The sequence below is a fragment of the Lemur catta genome, unplaced genomic scaffold (genome assembly GCF_020740605.2).
Source record: "Lemur catta isolate mLemCat1 unplaced genomic scaffold, mLemCat1.pri scaffold_81_ctg1, whole genome shotgun sequence".
Classification (NCBI taxonomy): Eukaryota; Metazoa; Chordata; class Mammalia; order Primates; family Lemuridae; genus Lemur; species Lemur catta.
The window spans coordinates 255,511-262,626 of record NW_025423874.1 but is presented as its reverse complement, the minus strand read 5'-3'; positions in this window follow the sequence as shown (position 1 = coordinate 262,626).

Below are 7,116 nucleotides of genomic sequence, written 5' to 3'. Positions count from 1 at the left end.
CCCCAAAGCCTAACCCCTAACCCTAACAAAAACCCTAACCCGTAACCTGAAACCCATAAACCTAAAACTTAACCCTAAGACTAACTGTTAATCCTAACCCTAACTGTAACACTTGACCCTATACTTAACCCTAACCCTAACCCTAACCAAAAACCTTAACCATAAACCTAACCCTAACCGTTAACCCTAACCCTAAACCAAACCCTAGCCCTAACCTTAAGCTTTAACCCTAATACTAACGCTTAACCCAACACTAACCCTAACCGTTAATCCTAATCCTAACGCTTAACCCTAAAAACTAACCCTAACACTAACTCTTAACCCAAACCTTAACTCTTAACACCCTAACTCTTAACCCTAACCCTATCCATAACACTTAACCCTAAAATTAACCATAACCGTTAACCCTAACCTTTAAACTTAACTTTAACCCTAACCATTACCCCTAATCCTAACCCTTAAACTAACCTTAACCCTAACACCAACCCCTGATGCTAGACCTAACCTTAACCTTATCCCCTAAACCTAACACCTAACCCCTAATCCTAACACTAACCCCGATCCCTAAGCCCTCTCCCCTAACCCTAACCCCTAACCCCAAAACCCTAACCCTAATTCTCATACTTCTTCCATTCTCAGAGTTAAGCAAGCCTACAACACAGCCATGCCATGCGTGAGATTAGTTGCTCCCTGAGTCATGCATGAGGGTCAGGGCCAATGGCTCAGGGTACAACGGTGTGGTGTTGCGGTGATCCTGTCTGCATCCCTGTCACCATAGACTAGACAGGTCCTCTGCCCTTACAGAGGACTGCTATATCTAAGCCCTAACACTAACCCTAACCCCTAACCCTAAACTTAATGCCTGACCCTAACCCCCAACACTAACTCTAAACCCTAACTTTAACCCTAACCACAGAACCTATCCCTAACCATATTTTTAACCCATTACCCTAACCCTAAATGTAATTCTCACACTTCTTCCATTCACAGATATAAGCAAGCCTACAACCAACACATGCCATGCGTGAGATGACGCTCCACTCCTGTGTCACACATGACAGCCAGGGTCCCATGACCTGGGTACAACGGAGTGGATTACCAGCCATGCTCCCAGTCTCGACCCTGCATACAGCAGCCCTAGCCCTAGCCCTAACACTAGCCCTAGCCTTAACGCTAGCCATAGCCCTAACCCTAACACTATCCCTAACCCTAACCCTAACAACCCTAACAGCTAATACTAATCCTAACACTGACCCTAACCATAACCATAAACCTAACAGCATTAACCCATAACCCTAAACCTACCCCAAACCTTAATGCTAACCATAAACCAAACCTGAACCCTAACAACCCTGACCCCTAACAACTAACCCTGACCCTAACACTAACTTTTGAACATAACACTTACCCTAACACCTAATCCTAACCATAACCCTAAACCTAACCCTAACCATAACCCTAAACCTAACCCCAAATGCTAACCCTAACACTAACCATTACCCCAAACCCTATCCCGAATCCTAAACCTAACCCTGACCCCTAACCCTAAACCTAACGGTAACTGTAACACTAACCAAAACCCCTAACCATAACCCCTATCCCTAACCTTAATTCTAACCCTAAGCTTAAACCTAAACCTAACCCTAACCCTAAACTGTAACCCTAACCGTATGACTAATCTTAATCCTAACCCTAACCCCTAACCCTCACCCTCATCCAAACACTAGCCCCTAATCCTAACCCGAACCCTAAACCCAAACCTTAAACCGAATCTTAACCAAAACCCTCACCCTAATCCCTAACCTTCACACTAACACTTAACCCTAAACCTAACCCTGTCACTTACCCCTAACCCTAACACTAACCCCAAACCTTAACCCTAACCCCTAACCTTAAAACAAACCCTAAACCCTAACACCAAACCTCAAACCCTAACCCTAACAGTTAACCGTAAGGATAATTGTTAAACCTTGCCCTAACACTAACACTAAACCTAAACTCTCACTCTAACCCTAATTCTATCCCTAACCCCAAACCTAAACCTAACCCTATCCCCTAACCCTACCACTTACCCCTAATCCTAATCTTAACCCTAACACTAGCCCTAACCATAAACCCTAACCTTAAACCCTAACCCTAACCCTAAAGCTAACCCTTACCCCTATCCCTAATGCCTAACCCTAATTCTAACCACAGACCCTTAAGGTTACTCTAACCATAACACCTAATCCTAACTCTAATCGTAACCCATAAACCTAACCCTAATCCTAGCCCTACCTGTAACCATAGCTCTAACCCTAGCCCTAGCCCTAGACCTAACAATAGCCCTAGACCTAGCTCTAGACCTAACCATAGCCCTTGCCCTAGTTCTAGCCCTAGCCCTAACCCTAGCCTTGGCCCTAACACTAACATTAACAAAAAACCTAACCCCATCCCTAACAAACCTAATCCCTAATACTAACCTTAACATTAACCCTAACCATTACCCTAACCCTAAAAGCCCTAACCCCTAACAGTAACCCTAATCCTAACCCTAACCCTAACCCTAACACCTAAACCTAAACCTAATCCTAATACTAACCCTAATCCTATACAGAAAACTAGCTCTAATCCCTAACATTAATCTCTAATTCTAACCCTAACAGTAATCCTAGCTCTTACCCAAACCGTAAACCTAACTCTAAACTCTAACCCTAACCAGAAACCCTAACACTAACCCAAACCATAAACGTAACCACTAACCCTAACCCTTACCTTAACTCTAACCCCTAAACCTAACCCTAACCCTAAACTCTATGCCTAACTCTAACACTAACCCTAATGCCTAACCCTAAACCTAACCCCAGCTTTAACCCTAACCCTAGCTCTAACCCTAACCCCTAACTCTAAACCCAACCGTAACTGTAAGCCTAATCCTAACACCAAACCCTACCCATAACCCTAACCCAAACCCTAACAACTCTAAGCACTAACGTCTATCCCTAACCATAACCTGAACACTATCCCCTAACCCTAACCCTAGACCTAATACCTATCTCTAACCCTATTTCTAATACTAACGCTAACCCTAAGCCTAATGCTTACCATTAACATTAACCCTAACTCATAACTCTAAACCTAACCCAAACACTAACCCCTAACCCTAAACCTAACCCTATCCCTTACTCCTAAACATAAAACTAAACAGCAAACCCTAATACTAAACCAAGCCCTATCCCTAACCCCAAATCCGAAACCACTGATCCTAAACCTAAAAGTTAACCCTCAGACTAGCTGTTAAACCTTACCCTAACCCTTAACCGTAAATGCTACCCTAACCATTAACCCTAAACCTAACACTTAACACTACCCCTAACCCTAACGATAACCCTAAACTTAACACTAACACCTAACACTAAACCTAAACCTAACCCTATCCCTAACCACAAACCTAACCAGAACACTACCCCAAACCCAAACTTCTAACCCTAACACTAACCCTAAGCCCCTAACACTAACCCTAACCCTAACCCTAAACTAACCCTATCATAACTCTAAACCTTAACCCTAACCATAACCCTAAGCCTAAGCCTAAGCCTAAGCCAAACCCTAACACTAACCCTAACCGTAACCTTAAACCTAAACCCTAACACTAACCCTAACCTTAACCCTAACCCTAACACTAAATCCTAACACTAAATCTAACACTACCCCTAACCCTAAACCTTAACCGTAACCCTAACCCTAAAAGTAACCCTTAACTCGAAACCTAACCATCTTACAATAACCCTAACGGTAAACCCTAACCATAAACCTAACACTAACCCTAACCTTAACCTTAACCCTAACACTAACACTAGCCCCTAACACTAACCTGAACCCTAAACCTAACCTTTAAACATAATCTTAACCATAAACCTAACCCCTAACCCTAACACTAACCCCTAACCCTAAACCTAACCCTATCACTTACCCCTAAACCTAACACTAACTGCTAACCCTAACCCTAAACCTAACACCTATCCCTAACCCTACTTCTAACATTAACTCTAAACCTAAACCTAACCCCTACCCTTAAATTAACCCTAACCCATAACCCTAACCCTAACACTAACCCCTAACCTTAAACCTAATCCAATCCCTTACCACTAAACCTAAAACTAAACCCCTAACCCTAATGGTAACCCCAACCATAACCCCTAACCCCTAACCTTAACACTATCCCTAACCCAGAACCCCAATCCACTAACCATAACCTTAACAGTTAACCCGAAGACTAACCATTAAACATTACCTTATCGCTAAACCCTAAATACTACAGTTACTATTACACCTAAACCTAACACTTAACACTAACCCTAAACCTGACACTAAACGGAACCCTAACACCTAACACTAACCCTAAACCTAACCCTATCTCTAACTATAACATTAACAAGAACACTGATCCTAAACCAAACTCCAACCTTAACCGTAACCTTAACCCACTAACACTAACCCTAACCCTAATCCCTATCGCTAATCCTAAATCTAACACAACTCTAACACTAACACTAACCTAAAACTATCATAACCATAAATGCTAACCCTAACAGTAACCCTACCCCTAAACCCTAAAACCAACCATGATGCTAACCCTAACCCTAACCCAAAACGTCAGCCTAAGCCTAAACCTAACACTAACCCTAACCATAACACTAACCCTAAACCCTAACCATAATGCTAACCTTAACACAAAACCCTAAACCTGAACCTAACCTAACCCTAATGCTAAACACTAACCATAAGCCTACTTTAAAAATAACCCTTAACTTTAAACCTACCCCCTTAACACTAACCCTAACCCTCACCTCTAACCCTAACCCTAACACAACCCTAACCCTAAAAATCACCTTAACAATAACCACTAACCCCAACCCTAAACCCTAACCGTAACCCTAATCCGTAACCCTAACCCTAAGCCTAAACACTAACCCTAATTCTAAACCCAAACCCTAAACTTAAACCAAACCATAACCCTAACCCTAACCCCTAACGGCTAACCCTAACCCTAACCCTAACACTAATCTCTAAAACCTAACCCTAAATCTAACACTAACTGCTAACCCTAAACCTTACCATAACCTCTAACCCTAACCCTAACACCTATAACTAATCCTTACTGTAACCCTAACCACTAACTCTAACCCTAACGCCTAACCTTAACCCTAGCCCTAATCCCTAACCCTAAACCTAAAACAAGACCTAACATTAACCCTCACACTAACCCTAGTCCTAGCCCAAACCCTAATTCTAACCCTAGCCCTAAACCTAGCCCTAGCCCTAACTCTAACATTATCCCTAAACCTAACAATAAGCCTAGTAACCCTAACCCCTAATACTAACAATGACACTAACCCTAACCATTATTCTAACCCTAAAAGCCCTTACCTCTAAAAGTAACTGTAACCCTAACCCTAATGCTAACCCTAACCTTAACCCTAACCCTAACCCCTAAACCTAATCCTAATTCTAACCTTAACCCTAAACATAAACCTAGCCCTTACCCTAACCATAACATTTTCCCTAACTCTAACCATAACCCCTAACTCTAACCCTTACCCTAAACCTTACCCCTAACCCTAACACTAACCCTTAACACTAACCATAAACCTAACCCTACCCATAACACTAAACCTAACCCCAAACACTAACCCTAACCCAAACCCCTAAACCTAACCCTAACATTAACCACTCACCCTAACCCTCACCCTAGCCCGTAACACTACCCCTAAACGTAACCCCTAACCCTAATTCTAACCCTAATCATAACCCTAAACCTAACCCCAAACGTTAAAGCTAACACTAACCATAACTTCAAACTCTTACTGGAACCCTAAAACTAACCCTTAAGCCTAATCTTAACCATAACCCTAACACTAACCAATTACCCTAACACTACCCCTAACCCTAAAACTAACCCTATCCCTTACCCTTAAACCTAACAGTAAACCCATAACCCAGACAGAAACCCCAAACACTAATCCCAAATCCCTAACCTTAACACAAACCCTATCCACTAACCCCAAACTTCTAACCCTAACCCTAACAGTTAACCCTAAGACTAAACGTTAAACCTTACCCTAACCCATACTCTAAATCTAACCACTAACCCTACCCCTAATTCTAAACCTAACCCTAAACTTAAACCTAACCCTAACCCCTAACCCGCTAACCCTAACTCTAAACCCTAATCCTAACCCTAAACCTAATGCTAACCCTAACCATAAACCCTAACCCTAACCCTAACCCTTAAACCTAAACCTATCCCTTAACCTTAACCCTAAACCCAAACCCTAACACTTACGCTAACCGTGTCCCCTAAACCTAACTCTAACACTATCCCCTAACTGTAATCCTAACCCTAATACGTAACCCTAAACTTAAACCAAGTCCTAACTCTACCCCTATTTCTAACCCTAGCCCTAGCACTAGCCTTAACCCAAGATGTGACCCCAGCCCTAGCAGTAGCCCAGCCTTAATCATAGCCCTAGCCCTGACACTAACACTAACCCTAAACTTAACCCTAGCCCTAGCTCTAGCTCTAAACCTAGCCCTAGCCCAAACCTAGCACTATCCATAACCCTAACCCTAGCCTTAACAACGCTAACCTCTTACGCTAACCCTAACCTCAACCCTAAGCAAAACCCTAACCCTAACAGCTCTAACCACTAACCCTAATGCTAAACCATCACCCTCAACATAACCCTAACCCCAAACCTTAAAAATAACCCTAAACCTAACCGCTAACACTAACCCTAAAACTAACCTGAAAACTTACCCCAACCCTAACCCTAACCCCTAACACTCACCCTAATTCTAACCCTAAACCTAAATATTTACCTAATGCTAACCCCTAACCCTAATCCTAACCCTAAATCTAATGCTAACCCTAATCGTAACCCGAACTCTAACCCTAACCCTAATCCCTAAAACTAAACCTAAACCTAAGCCTAAACCACAGCCCTAACCCTAACCCTAACTCTAACCCCTAACCCTAACACTAAACCTAAATGTAACGCTAACCCTAAGCCTAACCCTAAGCCTAACCCTAACCCTAACCCCTAACCTCTAACCATTACCCCTAACCCTAACCCT